This window comes from Myotis davidii, unplaced genomic scaffold (assembly GCF_000327345.1).
Source record: "Myotis davidii unplaced genomic scaffold, ASM32734v1 scaffold44, whole genome shotgun sequence".
Taxonomy (NCBI): Eukaryota; Metazoa; Chordata; class Mammalia; order Chiroptera; family Vespertilionidae; genus Myotis; species Myotis davidii.
In genome coordinates, this window is record NW_006299705.1 from 949,351 (window position 1) to 968,900 (window position 19,550).

At 44.1% G+C, this 19,550-nt stretch overlaps 1 long non-coding RNA gene across 3 annotated transcripts in view; it reads right to left on the reverse strand.

The window, feature by feature from the left end:
- Positions 1–214: 214 nt before the first annotated feature.
- LOC102764506 overlaps positions 215–19,550 on the reverse strand; it is a 23,189-nt gene continuing 3,853 nt past the window's right edge. Inside the window, exon 3 of one of the 3 annotated variants that reach the window (XR_436275.2) lies at positions 215–369. This is a non-coding gene — a long non-coding RNA (uncharacterized LOC102764506). Of the gene's footprint in view, positions 370–3,774; positions 4,908–16,188; positions 16,696–19,550 lie in introns of those variants that run through there. The other 2 variants (XR_001515876.1, XR_001515877.1) reach the window with 2 other exon arrangements.

The following is a 19,550-nucleotide window of genomic DNA, read 5'->3' on the forward strand; positions in this document are numbered from 1 at the left end:
CAGCATTTACTTGTGGTTTTTGTTTTTAAGGACTTGTCAGTCAAGACAGTTCCTCTTTTGTGAAAGAGCTGCCTCTTCTAAACCGGGACATTCTCTAGCCCCACCCCCCTCCCCGCCCCCCAGCAACTACCATCAACACTTGGCTTTTTCCATTTGTTTTTAAAGAAAATGGTGTGTGGTGGTGGGGGTGGGGGGTATCAGTGAAATAGAGATGTTGAAGCAGTCGGAGGCATTTTTATTTTTGTTTTTGTGTTTTCACAAGGGAGTCCTAAATATATTGAATTTCTGGCTTGCCTCAGCTCCTAAAGCTGTTTCTTTGGGATTCCATTCTCCTTTGAGGTTCTTCAACCTCCCCCTCCTCCGAGGTGGCTAAAAAGAGAGACAGCAAAGAAAAAGTTACACTTCCTTTGGAATCTAAATATTTGAGTTCACGAGTAAACGGAGACATGTTTGTGTGACAGTTCTCACCAATTCATGCCTCATAGTGATTTCAAACTAAAATAGAAGTGAAGCTGGCAGTTTGCAGGTTCAAAGATGTCTCAGAGAGACTTCCCAGACCCTATGTATTGATTTAGCAGGGGAGGAGGCAGGTTCCTAGGCTTAGTAAGGAAGCAGCTAGCTGGAGCTAAGGTGACCTGAAGCTGAGCAGAGAATGCAAAGCCGGTGATTCGCTTGGGCAAATCCTTTTCAGTTCAGGTTAAGGACGCAGATGGCAGCGCTGGAATAGTAAGAGCTAGCTCTCCTAGAGGCTGTCCCTGTGCCGAAGCACTTTACATGGGTCCACTCGTTTAGTCTTCCTAAAAACCCACGAGGAGGCTATCACCACCGCTCCTATTTTACAGGCAGAGAGGCCGAGGTCCAGAGAAAGTGCACGACTTGCTCAAGACCACACAGCTAGGAGCAGCGGAGCCTGGCTTTCACCAGGCGTCCTAGTTCGAAGCCACGTTACCAGCTCCTGTGCTGTAGCGCCAGATACTTGATCAGAAACCAGATGGGAAGAGGGGAAAGAGAGCTATGATGAATGTTCTTGGTGAATCAGTCCCAGGTGTCTTCCAGTGCAGAGTAAGGATTCAACACTTCGGGCACGCTCTCTGCCCTGGGCTGTGAGGGGCTCTGTCTAAGCGTGTGCTCTGCGCCCAGGGCCTCCCGCTGGTGAGAGGGACGTCTCAGCACAGCTCTGGGGATCTGGGAGCACTGGCCTGAGTTCCAGCTGTTAATATTTAGGAATATTTTCAAAAGAAACTTTTTCCATTGTCGACCAGTTTTAGATTTACAGAAAAATTACAACGTGCAGAGTTTTATACACGCTGCCTCGTTTCCCCCATTACCAACATCTCATATTAGTACGGTACATTTGTCACAATTGATGAAGCAATATTGATACATTACTATTGAAGTTCATACTTCATTTGATTTTGTTAGTTTTTACCTAATGTCCTTTTTGTGTTCCAGGATCCCATGCAGGATACCACGTTATATTTACCTGTCATTTCTCCTTAGGCTCCTCGTGGCTATGGCAGTTTCTTACACTTTACTTGGTTTTGATCATCTTGACAATTTTGAAGAGTGCTGGTTAGGTATTTTGTAGTCTGGCCCTCAGTTGAGATTTATAGGATATTTTTCTCATGATTAGACTGGGGTTTTATGATTTTTGGGAAGACCATAGAGTTAAAATGCCATTTTCATCACATGAAGGGTACATGCAGTCAACATGGTTTATCACTGTTGGTGTGACCTTGACCACCTGGCTGAGATAGTCTGTCAGATTTCCCCACTGTAGAGTCCCGCCCCCTTTCCACACTGCACCCCTTGTATATGTGCTGCTGAAGCGAGCACCACACTGCACTCTGTGTGTATGTGCTGCCGAAGCGAGCACCACACTGCACTCTTTGGAAGGAAGCCATTATGCACAGCCCAACTTACTTTTGTTAGCCAGTTGTTAAAATTTTGGTAGCTTGACACCAGCCAATGTAGGCGTATTTACACCGTGGAAACCAGTGAACTATAAATCTGGGCTCTTTTCGGAGAGCTGGGCGGCCAGGACACCATTGGATGTGCAGCTTGGGTTGAGTCTCAGGAGATGATGGGTGAGCCAGTGGAAAGGCACTTGAATGAAGGGGCTCACTGGGTGGAAGTGAAGAAGATGCAGAGATAGGATGGGGTGCTGTGACATGGATTGGGGTTAAAGAAGCTTGGTACAGGCATACAACCAGCTGGGAACCTGACAGAAGCTGTTATCCGTATTTAATATAAACAAGGCTGGGGCCTGATGGACCCACCTTTGTGTTTTCCTTTTCTTATACATGGTTGTAATAGTTACCATTTATTAAGCACCTCCTTCATATAAGGCATTTTTTTGTGTGTGTATAAGGCATATAAATGTAAATTCAGTTCTTACAAATTTACAAGGTGGGTATTGTCATCTTCATCTATATATACACTGAGTGGCTAGATTATTATGACCGGCCAGATTATTATGACCGCCCTAGCAGTACTTCATTGACACTTCCAAAAATACTGAATATTGAAAACTTCCTAAGCAAATACTCTCAAGGTTTTATTATTATTATTATTTGCATAACTAATTCACTTCATTGTACTGATGGGGTGGTCATAATAATCTGGCCACTCAGTGTACAAAAGCCTAAGCAACTGAATGACCGGTTGCTATGACATGCACTGACCACCAGGGGACAGATGCTCAAAGCACAGGATCGGGCTCCCTCCTGTCTGGATTAGGCCTGCGGGGATCGGGCTGAAACCAGCTCTCCAAAATCCCCTGAGGAGTCCCAGATTGTGAGAGGGTGCAGGCCAGGCCGAGGGACCCCAGTTTACAGATAAGAAAACTTAGGGGCTAAGTGGCCTATCCAAAAAATACAACCAGCAAGTAGCAAAACGGGTTTAAACCTCCTGTGTAACTCCAAAGCGTGTTCCCACCAGCCATGCTCTTCTCTCTGCGTTCTCCCTCCTTCCCCTAGTATTGGTTACTCATGAGAACTGTTTCAGGAGGGTGGTATAATGATTGGCGGTGAGTTTCCATAGTTGATTCTTGATGAGCGTGCTGCCATTTGAGTTCAGGACCCTCCCTCGTGGTTCCTGTTCATGGCAATGAGTGAGCACTGGGACATGCACCTCGCTGTGGACTCTCAAGGTTTTGTTTTGAGCCAGGTGAAGCACGCTCACATTTTACTATGTAGTCTTCCAAACCAAAGTCTTCCTTCTTGATAATTTTCTTTACTTTTCCTGTGAATGTATCACTAGGGAGCAGAGATTATGACACCCTTCCACTTTGTATCTCCACCAAACTCTGTGTCTGCGGTGTCTTTCTGGTTTAACTCTAGTGTGACTTCATTCTTTTCAAAGGCAATTTTTAAGAAACAGACATAAAAAAAACACTCAACACCAGAATTAATCATTAGAGTTTGGGTTATCTCTACAAAACTGGACAATCTATATGCATCCTGAACAAATACATATACAAGTGCAAACTATTCCATTAAAAATTCAGACATTAAAGTCACTTAGAGTTCATGTCATATTTAAGGCAAATGGAATGTTATTTGACCTGTTTCCATTTGAGTGATCCAGGGAGTTTAAAGATATTTTAGAATAAATAATCTCAAAGAAGCTTTAAAAGACTAGAGGGACCTGCTTGAATCATAAAGAATATTATATTGCTTTACTAAATTTGAGTTACTATTTTAAACTAAGATTTCATTGGACGTATTAAATCTGGACCATACTTAGGAACTATTCGTAAATGATGGTAATGCTATTTTTACTTTCTTCTGACATCACTGAGACCGGATTTAACAGAACAACTACAGGTGGGATGGTAAAAGAGTTACATTCAAGAGAACTTTGTTTTATTTGGCCCACTTCCCTCTCTGCCCTCACTCCTCCTCCCCAGCCTCAACCACAGCTGCCTCTTTTATTCAGAGACCTGGCCTGAGCTGATTGGACTAAGGACAGACACCTGACCCAATGGGGAGTCGATTTAAGGACCAGGAGAGCCAATCCTTCTCCCAAGAGACAGACTGAGTAGCCATTTACATTTAGAGACAGATGAGTGGGCTTATTGAGGGACCCAAAGTCATATGCAGTCAGAGAGCGGGAGTCGGTCATATACCAGTTGAAGTCATGAGGGTCAACCACAGGGAACAGCAGAAGCTGCTCTATGGCGAGCAGTGGGAGAACGGAGCCAAGGCACACAGACCCAGGCCGGAGAGGAGGAGGGAGGAGCCCCGGTTCTTTGTTTCCTGGTCCAAAGCCCGGTGGCCAGATGGCACGGGTGTTTTGTTCTGAATGCCTGTGAGATTGTGTGCTATTCATTTTATTACATTTTCTAGCTAGGCTTCTCTCACAGTCCAACTGATTCCAGTCAAAGATAACTCCATATATCAAATTCAAACTACAAAATAGTTCCCCATCACTTTAGCATCACACCAAGTCGCTCAGACTCTAAAAGTCCATGGGGCAACACAGGGATGAATTCGGGTGATAAGCAGGATATAGGAAATGGGTATAGAAGGAGCTTTACCCTGGGTGTAGCTTAGAAATATCCAACTTGACATTTTCTGATAGCATTTCCCCTTAGTCTTTTTCACCTGTAACTTCTGTGGGTCAGTGAGTATGTTCTGCTAAGATCAGGGCTCAATGTGGTCTCTGCCAAGTCATGAATGGCATCATTCCAAAAAGGCAATTTCCCCACTCTGCTCTTGACAGGTAATGCCAAAACTTTCCAGGGATGCCTGCCTGAGACAGAGGTTCATTCATTCAACAAATACTTATTAACTACCTGCTATGGTGAGGCACTGTGCAGGGGACACAGCAAGGACTAAACAGCAAATCTCTTACCTGCATGGAATTATATCCTGTAGTGTGAGCAAGAGCACTTGTACCAAACACTGTGAAGAGCACAATTGGGCAGTCTTAGAGAAGACACGTGATAGTAGGGCTGGATGAGGAAACTAACTAGATGGGCTTGTCAATGAAGGCCTCTCCAAGGATAGAGAAGGAGCCAATGATGAAAAAAAATTAAAAATAGGGGAAAGGTATGCCAAAGGCCCTATCATGGGACAAATCTGGGAGAGATCAAGGAACTAAAACAATGTAGGGTGGTTGAAGCACAATAAGAGAGAGTGAGCACAACCTGTGATGAGGTAGGCAGGGGCCGGATCTCATAGGCCATGGTGTGGCATTTGGATTTTAGATTAAGTACTCATCAATTTTTTTATTATAGGAATAAAAATTACCCTTTCGTTATATTTTATTATATTTTTCAAGGGCCTCATGTTTTTATAATCTTTTGTCCATCCTAATTCATCTGGCATTATGCTAATTATTCCTTATGCTTATAAACATTGTGGAATATAATTTAGATTATAACTTAGGTAGGAAAATCCCAGCTTTTAAAGGAAAAGAAATGATGTTTTAATTGATGTGCTGATTAAACATGGTTACAAATTCTTTGATAATCTTTCTATTTCCCTTCCCCTTGAATCTGGGCTGGCCTGAGACCACTTTGACCAATAGAATGCAGCATGAGTGACGTGATGCAAGTTCTGGGCCGAAATGTGAAGAAAACTGGCAGCTCTGCCTGGAGAAAGAGAGGGCCCAGTTGAGCCCAGCCTCCAGCTGTCCCCATCAAGGTGCCAGGCATGTGAATGAAGCCATCTTGGAGCCTCCTGACCAGCCTGACTGCCAGCTGCATACTTCCTCATGACCCCTGTTAATGCCACCATGGGGTAAAAGAATTGCCCTTCAAGGCCTGCTTAAGTTCCATGCAATGTGAGATACAATAAAACTGTTGTTTAAGTCAATAGTTGTCTAAAGTTTGGAGTAGTTTGTTACACAGCAACAGATTGAATAGTTAGCATTTGCATTCTTAACATGAATGACTAAATGCATAATTTACTTTCAGCTTTTGAAAAACTGAAAATAAGCCCATGTACTTTCCTTATCAGTGGGAAACTCAGAGTGGGAGGTGGGCTGGCGTTGCTGACAGCACCTTACGAATACACCTTTCTAAAACTGTCCACTGAGAGTGCTTAACATCAAAACTCAGTATTTTGGCACTACACGGAGTGGCAAAGCATATAATGTAGTGAGACTCTTCTCATTGCCTTGATTTCTTTAGATGTGGATTTATGAAATGCCCACTGTAAGGCAGCCATTGGCCTGTCCCTGCCCATAAAGCACTCCCTCTGTTCCTGTCCAATAGCCTCCCATCTTACCAGTGAGTCTTGGCCAGCTCATTCCTGAGCCATTTTGTGATCCTCCTTTTGACCAATTGCATTTTATGCTTCCTAGCAGTTGCACTTACTGACCTTTCCCAAGATTCAGAAGGAAATGCCTGCTCTTTCACACGCAATGGATACAGTTTGACTCCTGCAACCAAGGAAAATCTCTCCTTTGCTGCTTTCTTCTCTTTCCCCTTAAGCAAAATCCTGAATCTTTTTGTGGCCAAATGTTCCAGTTCTAGAATTTGCTCTGCCAGAATAATCTTCCTAATGGGAAATCTAATGGGGCCTCCCACTGACAGCGGAGACCACCCCATCTGCAGCAAGGGACGAGAGACACTCCCAGCCCAGATGTAGAGATGCAGCTGATCAGGGCTTATGCATATTCATTGCTTCTTTAATATTCAAGCATCTTTTCCTAAAGATATTTCTATTGAACTCACTTGTGGTGTCACCATCTGGAAAATATCAAGCCTCACCCCACTGAGGTAAACCCCTAGTGCGTATTTCTTTCTTTAATGTGAGCCCAGTGGGCACGGAGTGTGTATCTCTATGTTTAGCACAGCTCCTCACCAAAGCAGCTCTCAGACACATGACGCTCTAAATGAATCAATGTTGTATAGACCCATTAACGATCCATCCTCATTGATGCCAACGGAATGTTTAAGTGGGGCTCTACGGAGACTCTGTGACTTCTCGATGTGAGGTCCTCTTTACATTTCAAAGTGATGAATTCGGGTTTAAGAGAGAGAAAGCTGTCCCAAAACTCATTTATTTCATTACATCCAGTTTTTTAAACTGGGCTAAATCATCTTACAAGATCCAGAATCAGACCTGTGTCTAAACCTACAAATAAAGGGTTTATATTTAGTTCACTCTCATGGATACAGGCCAACAAGGCAAGCAATGTGCCACAGACAAGCCAACCAATGGAAATTAGAGAACCATCCATGTTAGACAAGAGGGACATTTGAGGTTAACATTTCCATCTGGGCGGGGAGAGCGCTCATGTCTTGCTCAGCAGATTATTGTCTTTGTATTTTAAAGAGTGTTAATAAGATTGATTTCTGTCCTCTGGATGTTCATACACTGCACGTGTGGGGAAGTTTCTCAGATATGGTCTAGTTCACAGATGAAAAATGAGTCTTGATTTTTAAATTTGTTGCAGATAAGGCAAAAGTGGATAAAGTTTATTCATTCAAAAATGTATGAAACACTTGCTATATGGCACGTAACTTGGTTACTAGACATACTAAGAGAGCCCTGCCTTCCTCAAAGGGCCTATTGAGTTCACCTCAGGTAGAGATGATATGGGGTGAGGTATTTTGTCTTACAATAACATGTTCCAGGCTACTGCACCAAAATATCATCCATCCATTTGGCGGTAAACTCATTTTCTTCTATGCCGAATAGTATTGCACAGAGGTGCTGAAAGGTGATTCTAGGTTAGGAAGGACAAAAGCAAGATTGAGTGAGAAAGGAGGAAAGGAGATAACCCTGTTCTACTTTTGACCTGAAATCACCAGGAGAGGAACTGGTGAAGCTGTGACCAAGTAGCTGACTCACAAAGGAACGATCGCCTTGCGGGCCTTCTCTTCCCTCTCCACCAGCCTGGCTTGAATTTCAAAGGTAAACCAGTGAGTACACCGACAGGTTTGCGTTTGCCTACGCAGTGCATGAAGTTGTTACCTCACATCCTTACACTTCCATTCTCCTCATACCACTTGTGCCCACAGATTTCACGGCTGAACCTCTCACGCTCCCCTTGAGAGGCCCTCCACGCCATCCCATGCTCCTATTTCTGTCACTTGCATCAGCATGGTGCTCTTCTTCAGGTCCTTTGGCAGTTCATCTGGTAGGGCACTTGGCAACCATTTACCAAACAGCATGAAATCATATCGAAAACCATTGTGTTGGCACGTTAGAATCCAAATGTGATATTATGTCACCTATTTTTCATATGTAAATCTGGTGGCTGAATTCTGATGGTTTGCCTGCTATCCCTAAGATAGACATATCAAATCAGAAAGTATTGTCCTAGCACAGATTTTGGACATTTCCTAATATTGACATAAAATAATGTTTCTCAAAAGGGAAGTGACCCAAGTGAAAGTATTGTATGTGTTTCTCCTTTCCTTTAGCACTCATGGACCTGGAAGATGAGAGAGAGAGAGAACTGACAAGTCAGCAGGTCATGACCCCACAGTGTGGAAAACCCTGGAACAGAGGTACATGTACTTTGGAGGGTCTGAAGAGGAGTTACTGAGGTTCCCCAAAAGAGATCAGGAAAGAATCAAAGATGAGGTTTTAATATATTAACCTCGCCATACACACTTAATAATTTCAGGAATATTTTATAAATTCTTTGGGGTTTTCTACATAGATGATTGTGGCATCTGCAAACAAAGACAATTTTATTCCTTCCTTCCCAATCTGTATACCATTTCTTTCTTTTTCTTGTCTTTTTCCATTAGCTAGGACTCACAGTACCATGTTGAAAAGGAGAGGCGGGAGGGAACATCTTTGGCTTGTTCCTGGCCTGAGTGGCAAAGCTTTGAATTGCTTACCATTATAAATTATGCCAGCTGTAGGTTTTTTGTAGACTTTTAAAAATCAAGTTTAGAAAAGTTCCCCCCATTCCTAGTTTGCTGGAAGATTTCATCATTAAATGGGTGTTGGATTTTGTCAAATGTGGAGTTTGGGTTTTTTTTATCTGTTGATATGATCATCTGAATTTTCTTCTTTAGCTTGTTGATGTGGTGAAATATATTGACTGATGTTTATATGTTGAATAAGCCTGGCATATCTGGAATAAATCCCATTTGATCATGGTGTATACTTCTTTTTATACATTGTTGGATTTGATTTGCTGACGTTTTGTTGAGGATTTTTTGCATCTATGTTCATGACAGATGTGAGTCTGTCGTTTTCCTTTCCTGTTATGTCTTTGTCTGGTTTGGGTATTAGGATAATGCTGACCTCACAGAAGGAGTTAGGAAGTATTTTCTCTGCTTCTATCTTCTGGAAGAGACTATAGAGAATCAGTATCATTTCTTCCTTAAATGTTTGGTAGAATTCACCAGTGAAACATCTGAGTCTGGTGCTTTCTTTGTTGGAATGTTCTTATTTAGTCAATTTCTTTAATGGATGCAGGCTTATTTAGATTATCTGTTTCCCCTTGTGTAAGTTTTGGTATTTGTACCTTTCAAGGAATTGGTTCATTTCATTTAAGTCATCAAATTTGTGGGCATAGAATTGCTTCAGTATTCCTTGATTATTCTTTAAATGTGCATGGGACCAGCCATAATCATGCCTCTTTCATTCTTGATATTAATATTTCTTGTCTTCTCTCTTCTTGGTTAGTCTGTCTAGCAGCTTATCAATATTACTGACCCTTCCTCTCCCACCCAAAGAACCAGCCTTTTGTTTTGTGGATTTTCTGTATTGTTTCAGATTTAATTTATATCTTCTCTAATTTTTATTATTATTTTTTCCTTCTCCTTGCCTTAGGCTTAGATTGCTCTTATCTAGTTTCCTCAAAAAATGAGGCTTTGGGACAGTGAAGCTGGTAGGCTCATCTGAATCCTCTGAGAAACAGACACTAAGACGGAATTAAATATGTTTGAGCAAACATCTGGGAGGAGATGGGTGGGGGCGGAAAGTCTGAGAAGGCTGGGAGAAGCCACCAGACCACTGTGCAAGTCTGACCTGGGGTGAAGAAGAGGGAGAGGTTGGGTTCAGTCTAGGGAGGTTCAGCAAGGCTGTCAGAGAGACTTCAAGCCAACTGTGGCTGTCAGAAAGGTCTGTGGCTCCTAGAAAAGGACCATCCCTAACTTTCTGCCAGGATCTTTCACTAGGAGCAAGCATCCTGTGGGAAGCACCGCCTCAGTGCCATGCAGCCGCGGGTCCCAGAGCACACCGCTGGCCAGTAATGTATCCTGCAGTGGGAGGTCTGAGACCTGCATTTCCATGGCAACCTCCCTAGGTTCGGAAAGGGGGAGAGAAAGCAGAGGCCCCCGAAGCATAAAAAAATTCAGTACATTCCAAAGAAGTGATCCTGTTGGCTGGAGATTAGGTTAAATGGTAGGAGGGACAAGAGATTAGTGTAAAGTAGACTTTAGAGGACAGCCAGGGCTGGGACCCAGTGATGGGCTTTGTGGGCCATGGTGAAATTTTAGATTGTATCCTGAAAGCAAAGAGCTATTGAGAGATTTTAAGAGTGACACGACTAGATGACACCAGTTATGGAAAGAGGATTCTGGTGGCTGCGTAGAAGACTGTGCAGGGGGCAGAGTGGAGCGTGGGGAGAGTGGAGCTTGGGGAGACTGCTGAGGACAGGAGACCTTGATGTAATGAGAGATGATGAACCAGGCAAGAGGTGATGCAGAGGGCCCAGGCCTAGGAGTTCTTTAGGACTGAGGTGGATTGACATGACTCAGCACGGGACTGACAAAGTGTACCATGAGCCCCAGGGGACGTAGGGGACTCAGAGGTGTGGGAGAATTCACAGGGAAAAGGAATTTCAAGAGGGGAAGCAGGTATGGAGGGGGAAATCAAGGGTTTGGTCAGTGTGGGACAGGTGGCTTCTGAGGTTTGTCTGTCTAGCTGTCATTTGTTCATATGGGTCTGGGACTCAGCATTGCTGCCTAGACTAAAGACAGATGTTTGAGAGTCAGAGATGTTTAGGTGCATTTTGAGACCATGAGTATGACTGAGATTTCCCGGTCATAGAATGTAGTTTTATAAGAAATATGTGGCGCCAAGTACTGAACTCCAGGAAATTCAACAGCAGAGATGCGTGGAAGAAGAGAAGTCAGGAGGAATGCGGAACCTGAATCTTTTATAATGCACTGCAAGCAAAGCTGCCTGCTATACAAACATCCTTGAAAGAATAATCCAGAACGAGGGGCAGTCAGTACCTCATTCACAACCATTCAGAAAAGTGAAACTTACCGGGATTGTCTCCCAGCAACAGCCACAATCCAAATCAGGCCATCCAGTGGCTCCCAAAACCTACAGAACAAAGTTAAGTCTCATAGATGGACACTGTCCACCTCTGTCAGCCTCATTCCTCACACTCCCTGCCTCACAACATGAGCCGGAAATAACTCTCAGCCCTTAAATAGTCTGTGTGAATTCATTTATGCTCTTCTAAGGCTCAGCGGCATTCTGGGTGTTGTTGAGTTAATGTTTGTCTATAGGTACAGGGGGCCCTCAATCCTTACTCGTTATTGAACTTCTACGCATGGTCAGGTACACACTTAACGTCTATTCTCACTCCTGGTTCGAGTCTGCCTCTTGGCTGTGCCGTCTCCCCAGCAGCGCTGGAGCAGGTTCTGTGTCTGGTTGTTCTCACGGTATCAATGCCCTAACCAAACGCATGTTTTCACTTATAAAATAGCCCTTCATACCACAATCTATAAATCTCTGACCAGAGTCCTACTGCGTGCCTGGAGAAAGGTTTGGAATGGTGGCCAAGCGCCATCCACTTCCACCTCTCCTCATGGTGTTGAACAGAAAGTGTCACAAGAATACATTAGCTTTGGGTAAGATAGCTTTGAGAAATGCTGTGAGGAAACTACTAATTCCCTCCAGAAATGAACTCTCATGGTCATGTGACCATATTTTGAGAATCATTAGTTTCTAAAGAATTCTTAGGAATGGTGGCCAGGCAACACTGACTTCATCTAACTCCTTTCTTTTATTGCCCCAGTTGTTATTTTATTTTATTTGGTTTGTTTGTTTGGGTTTTTGTTGGGGTTTTGTTGGCTTTTTGTTTTTCTGTGAAATGAAGTTAATAGCATGAGTCACCAAACTGGTTCTGAGTAAAGAGAATTAATGAGGAATGATAACACGAGGCTTGTAATGCACTGATGAAACGTAAGTGAAAAATGCTGGATGAGATCATGTCCGTGTGTGTGAACTAAAAAGGTACAGTTTTTCCACTTGGCCTTTTCTTTTCAGTTGTGTGAGCACCACCTTCTGGGGTATCTGCCCAGCTAACAAAGGCCCGTTTACTGAGCCCCTGATGAGATTTATAGGGGTGAGCTCCTGGCAAGCATGTTTATGGGACATAATTCTGACTCTCATTTCCCACTCCACAGGGATCTTCTTTATTTCCTCATGTACCCCAAGCACCTACCACAGTGCCTGGGACATAGGAAGTGCTCAGTAAATATTTGCTGAACTGACGATCTTGGGGTGGAGACTAATGGAGGGAATCCTCCTGTGCTTGAGGCTGGAGCTGGACCTTGTGGGCTCCGGAGCTGTGGGCAGCCTCACTCCATCAGGGAGACCGAGGAACCAGGACAGTGAAGACCGAGACTTGGAGAGATTTGGAGAGTGAGGACTTGGGCTGCCTCCCAGGGAATCTCTACTTCCTGCTCTCAGGCCTTTCCAAGCTGCAAACTATTGTCTTTGAATAAATTCCTTTGTCTGTGCTTCAACTAGTTCCAGGGTGTTAGCACAGGCAAGATAGAAAACTTGGAAGTTGACAAGGCAAAAGTCTGGGTGTGCTTAACAGAAAAGTGGGTCATTCATTACCACAGGCTCTGGAGCTGATGGATTGTGAGTTCTGGGGAATTCTCAGTGGGCTAAGACAACCTGCTCCTGTCTCTGCCCCTGTCCGACCTCACAAGTGTGTTCTGACAGTGACCAGTGACATAAGGACACTGGCTTAACACAGTTGGGAGCATGAGATGGTTAAACAATTAAACCCAAGTTCCCACAGAGATATTTGATAATGTCATATAGGAAATATTACAGAGCCCATATTGGCATTCTGAAAGCTTGGTCTCAAGTGGAAACATTTTTTTCTCTCATTGCAAAGTAGAGGCAAATAAACACTATTTCTCAGAGCCATAGCTCCATGGAGACACTAAGATCCACTTGGGACAGAAAGCAGGACAAGAAGCTACAATACTACACACACAGATTAGGGTCCTGCTACTTGGTAAGGGGTGGCCAGCCACTCTGCAGACTTTATCAGAGTGGAGAGAATTTCCTAAGTTCTGTGCAGCTGATAATTAAATTATAGAGAGGTAACTGATGAAGTTTTGGTTATTTCAACTCTGAACTTTGAGCCTTTACAAGACGACGCATAGTTTTCTGCAGTTACTATTAAATATGCCACTAAAAGGAAGCACATACTGGTGTGGAACACAAAGAATTCAGATGACAAAAGAACATTTCAGACAGAATAAGGAGCAAGACGTTTCCCTTAGCCCCCAGCTTAGACTATCACCAGTCCTCATGGGGAGCCCCACTAGCGGCGGGCTTTGCTAGGTTCTGCACAGTAAGCAGCCGTCCAGGGCTTCCACAGCGGGGTTCAGCTCTCTCCCTGGAGCCTGTCTGCTGAGGGTGTCTGTGGCTCTCCGGCCTGTCTATCCCACACGGGTCCAAACTACTAGTAAAGGAGTAGTTTCTCACAAGCAGAGGGAAGAGAGAATTGCAGAACCACATCCTGGCTTTTAAAGCTTCTGCTCACTGTGGCACCACCACTTCCCACCACATTTCATTGGTCAAAAGTCACGCGGCCAAGACTGCCTGCAAGGGCCAGAAGTTCAGTCTCCCAGGGACAACCACCAGGGCGGGCCTGTCAGGAGGGGCAGTGAATCACCATTTGACAATCATAAGGTAGAGTGGGGATTAGGTGTATTTCCAGAACTACACTTTTAATGGCAGTCCGACCTATATAATTATACTTAAGTTAATTGTATAGGTCAACAGTGTATGGTCTCAATCCATAATGTGGGTTTGGTCATTTCTAATTACTTTTTTTTTTTAATATATTTTATTGATTTTTTACAGAGAGGAAAGGAGAGAGATAGAGATAGAGAGTTAGAAACATCGATGAGAGAGAAACATGGATCAGCTGCCTCCTGCACATCCCCCACTGGGGAAGTGCGCGCAACCCAGGTACATGCCCTTGACCGGAATCGAACCTGGGACCTTTCATCCGCAGGCCGACGCTCTATCCACTGAGCCAAACCGGTTTCGGCACTAATTACTTTTTTTGTGCTCCCCAAAACATGGACATGAAAGACTCCTTCAGGTATGAATAAAAACCACTGCATGGGCCAGATGAACCCCAACTGGCCCCTGCAGGCAGGGTTGTGACAGCAGGAAGATGACTCAGTGGGGTCCCTCAGAGGCGTTGTTTTCAAAGTGTGGTTCACGTTCCCGAATGGCCTGTAATGCATGTTTAACATGAACATTTCTGGGCTCCGTTCTAGATATATTAAATCTGAGCAGCCAGTGTGGGGCCTGGGAACCTGCATTTACCCAGCATTCCAGGTGATTCTGATGCGAACCAACTATTGAGAATTGCCACCTCAGAGATTCTGCCCCCACCCCCGGCTGATTTCTGTCGGGGAGCGTTACTCTGGCCACTAGGCCATCAGCCGCTGTCCTGGTGCGCAGCGGCCCAGGTGCGAGTCCAGCCAGGACTTGGAATTTCCTGGGAAGTCAGGGAGAAGGAGGTGCTTCTTATGGAACGGTTTCTGGTGAGGGCCTCTACCCTTCCTTCAAATACATTTCAGTTTATATAGTTCACTATTTTCCTCATAAATCAACATCTGTGAATCATTTCATTTTTTTGTCTATTTTTAGAAATGAAATGAGACTACATCGAACAATGTTTCTCATAAAAAATTCTGTTATAATAGTCACAATTGTTCTAAAACATATATTTTAACTGCTTTTTTTTTTGGCAATGTACATTTGGGACAAAATCTGTGATGAAAGCTTAACTGTAAGTTTCCAACCCTTATTTTTGGGAGGTTTGCATGTTCTTAAATATTTCAGTTATTAATCCCAAAAGTAAAAGATAGAACTTAATTTTTTTTAAATCCTCATCCAAGGATATTTTTCCATTGCTTTTTAGAGAGAGCAGAAGGGAGAGGGGGGAGGGGGTTGCCTCCTACTAGGGTTGTGCCCGCAACCAAGGTACATGCCAATTTGCTCATCAGTGAGAGACACAGGGATTGGTTGCCTCCTGCATGACCCCTGACTGGGGTCTTCCTTGACTAGGAATTGAACCTGCAACCCTTCGGTGTGAGGGCCAATGCTCTGACAGCTGAACCACACTGGCCAGGGTTAAAATAAAGAATTTAGAAGTTTCTATTCTAACAGGGCTGCTTTAAAGAGAAGGAGGGCAGTGCTCCATGTGGGATGGTTCCTTTGGGTGCTGTTGCAATGAACTCTGCTGCCGCCTGGGTTGTCCATTCAATACTTATGTCTCCAGCTGGAAGAGGTGCCTTCACTGGTATAGCACCTGGTGGCATAGCTGCCCGGGGGCTGCCTGCTCACTTTAGGGCAGTTTGGCTGCAAGGAGCTTTGTCCGGCTGCTTGCCTCCCCGTGGGCTCTAAGGCCGTCACTGTTCAGGAAGAGAAGACATTTAGCTACGAGCCCTTCCAAAGTCTGTTCTGTTGTCCAGTCCATAACTCGTATAGCAATTACTTCCTAGACGTGGTTGAGCAAGACAGTTCCGGATGTTAAGGTCTCAAGTGTCATTTAGAGTTATTTCTGTCTTTTTGAAGAGATGTCTGTAGTCAATGAGGAGGAGACAATTTGCTACAAAATACAGTAGAAAGGAAGAAGGGGAGAGAGGGAAAGAAAGAAGGAAAAGAGGTGGCCGAAGAAAGACTTTTCTTGTATTCATTGAATACTCCATTGAGTACACCCAACACCAAACAAATGCATTCCAATGATTTCTAAACATTCTATTTTTAAAAAATATATTTTACTGATTTTTTACAGAGAGGAAGGGAGAGGGATAGAGAGTTAGAAACATTGATGAGAGAGAAACATTGATCAGCTGCCTCCTGCACACCTCCTACTAGGGTTGTGCCCGCAACCAAGGTACATGCCCTTGACCGGAATCGAACCCAGGACCCTTCAGTCCGTAGGCCGACGCTCTATCCACTGTGCCAAACCAGCCAGGGCTAAAAATTCCATTTTAAAGGCCTTTCTATTCAGGCTAATGACAGGAATAAAGGCAGAAGTGCTACCCTAGCATTAGTGGCTGGTTTTATACACACATCTTTTAGTCCATGAGTATATTATTAAATGATAGAGAACATCTAATACACCCATTTCTATAAAACAAGGAAATAAATTTCTAAGACAGGAAGATTTTATAGACCTGCCTTTTATACCCAATCCCAAGGATGGGAAGAGGAGGAAGGAAGGAAGGAAGGAAGGAAGGAAGGAAGGAAGGAAGGAAGGAAGGAAGGAAGGAAGGAAGGAGAATTTCTGCTTTGTCCATTTTGCCTCCATGTTGCTTCCTCTTTTGCTGACTTGGCCTCAGAGCTCCTCTCAGCTGAATCCAAACATTCACCTTTCTGCCTCTCCAGATGGGCTCTCTTTCCTGTGGTTCCTAAATTCTTCGAGTTGAGCACAGCCAGATACGCGTCGTCAGATGAAAACCAGCAGCCTAAGGAACTTGGGGATCTGCAGGAGGTTGGCACGGAAAAGGAGAGGAGGCGGCTCGCAGTCTGAACTCAAACATCGCTGTCAGGAGACTGTCGGAGGCTTGCTCACTGCGCAGAAGCTGCGCCTTCTACACTGACCACGAAGCAACAGCTCGTTAACCGGGCAGCACGGCAGCCATGCGAGTGGCGGACACCGTGCCAACTCGGGCCACTGTTTTATATTCAGCTAATGTAGACTTCATGCAGTGCCTTGGGATTAGAATGCTTCAATATTGCCTTATAAAAATATCCCACTCTGGTCCGCGGGCTGAGCTTCAGTTCAGAAAAGCTGCAAGGTTTTAGCTGCCAGCCTCTCTCGCATTCCTGTTTTTGTCTGTAATTTCTAAAGACTAGTAAGTAGACATGGCACTTTACAAATACACAAAGACAAGGGTCTGGCCTTCGGTCAGGAAAACACAACCCAAATGAAAATAATCCAAGCAGAAGCAGTAACAGACAGCTTGGGGAAGGCGGGGGGCGGGAGCAGGCACTGGCTTTGGAAAGTGAAGTCTGAAGTATTTCTGTTTTTGTTTTTGTTTTGAAATGGGAGTTATTTGAAGGGAGAAGGACAGCCAAGTCCCTCTGTGTTTAATCTACAGTCTCTGGTCTCCAGAGGTCACTCAATTCAAAAGCAAAGTTATTCAAACTTACCCCCCGCCCCCCACAAAAAAACCTGGCAGACAGCTCTTTTTTTTCCAATGGCTTTGTGGCTGACCTCAGCTCCCCAGACAAGTGTAGGCTTAAATAAGATAATTGCTTCCCAAGGCATCAAGCCCTGCTTGTAGGAAATCTTGAACACAGAGCACACCTCTTTCGGGAGGAGGCCACACCGGAAGTCACATCCCTAATTGTTTGTTTTATTTGCCTTCATCAGAAAGCTCTACTGACTGCACCAAGAAAAGCCAGGCATCTAACTTCCTAGAAACAAACCAGCTACCCGGTACTGCGGCATAGTCAGTTAATCCAAGACACATTTTTATGCAAACCTCAAGTTATAACCCACATATGGTGGCAGATCATTATCCCAAGACTAAACTGAACCAGTTACATAGTTGGAGGTGGATCTATCATAAGCTGGAAAACTTTTCTTTTTACTGGCCTCTTTTAACAAGTGTAGGAAGGAAATAAAGCTCAAAAAGCATAAACTATTTTACATCTTGAATTGAACTTTGATAAAAATGGAAATACTCCAAAATAAAGAAATATTGGCAAAGGAAGAGGGAAAGATGCAAACAGAAATGGAGAAGAAAATGTGGAAATTAAATGGGTCTGGTACTGCTTTGACATTTCCTGATTTAGTTAATGAAAAAGGCAGGATACACAATTATGTCGTGACATAATCCCTAAGGGGAGGAGAGACAGAGACAGAGAGAGAAGTCAAAAACTAAAATAAAATGATCAAAATAGACTCATGATTATCCCTGGAAATTGAGATTATAAATAAATTTTGTTTTGTTTTGGGGCCTTTTGTGTTGTCTAACTGTCTACAATGAGTCTGTTTTTCTTTAGCATAAAAACAAGCAATACAATTAAAAAAAATTCTGATTCAAAATGCAATGATCTTTAACTCTGAGCCCATAGACTTCAGGGTTGTTAAAGGTGGAGTTTCTGAGTGTGCTAGTGCAGTCCGGCCCAGAGGACCAGGGAGCACGCACTCTCCCACACATTTTGTATCCTGCGCACAGATAGGTGTAAAGACTTTCCCAGCCTAAACGTATTTTAACAGTTCCAATGCCCAGGCTGCAGTAACAGATGACAACATAAAGTGTTCTTCAGTGCTGACCTATTGTACATTGTTACCATTACCAGTAGTGGACACTGTTTGCAAGGTCAATTCCAGTTGTCAGTGATGTTTGCTTTACACCTTATGTGTGTGACCTAGTGTGAGCCTAACACAGTGGAAGCTGGTGTGCCATGTAGAGGTCAGGCACACCCTAGATGTCGACCATGTTTAACCATGGAGGTTGTTTCAGAAGCCATGATCTCTCCGTTCTGGGCCATTCCAGTGCCAGGGAGAGCTGGAGCTGGGAGAGCCTGCAGGAATTTGCTCAGGGCATGTGGTTAACCCACACCGTTGTGCAGAAGTTGGCTGCACAATGTCTCCTCTGCAGACCTTTCTGCTTCCTTGGCATTTGTCCTTTGGATCACTTTGTGGATAAAGGGTACCCTTGAAGGCAGACCCCAGATAGTTATTCCAGCCCACAGCTTAAAACTGTTCACTCCCATTTGTTTTTTGTTTGGTTGTTGTTGTTTTTTATATATTTTATTGATTTTTACAGAGAGGAAGGGAGAGGGATAGAGAGTTAGAAACATCGATGAGAGAGAAACATCGATCAGCTGCCTCCTGCACACCCCCCACTGGGGATGTGCCCGCAACCAAGGTACATGCCCTTGACCGGAATCGAACCCGGGACCCTTCAATCCGCAGGCCGACGTTCCATCCACTGAGCCAGACCCGTTAGGGCTGTTCACTCCCATTTATCCTCTCCTTGAAAATCCTTGCATTAGAGGTTTTAGGTGAATAAGATCTTTTCCAGAGAAATGCAAATGCCTCAAACAGAGTTATGAGCCATCAGTCCTTCGGACCTGAGCATAAACCCATTGCTCAGATGGCTTCCCTTCTAATACCTAGTCAGCTAGCATGAGAAATGGACATTTTGATGACCTATGAAGGGAGCTAAGGGGCAAGCTGGGATAGAAGGATGCAGCTTGAAGATTAAGGTAGCAGGTGGCACTTTGACCCTGGGGCTAAGTCCTCCACTTGCTGAATCCCGCTACTTCCCAGCAACTCACTTTAGCTTCTTCCCTCTCTCTCCAGCATCTTCAGCCTCTTTC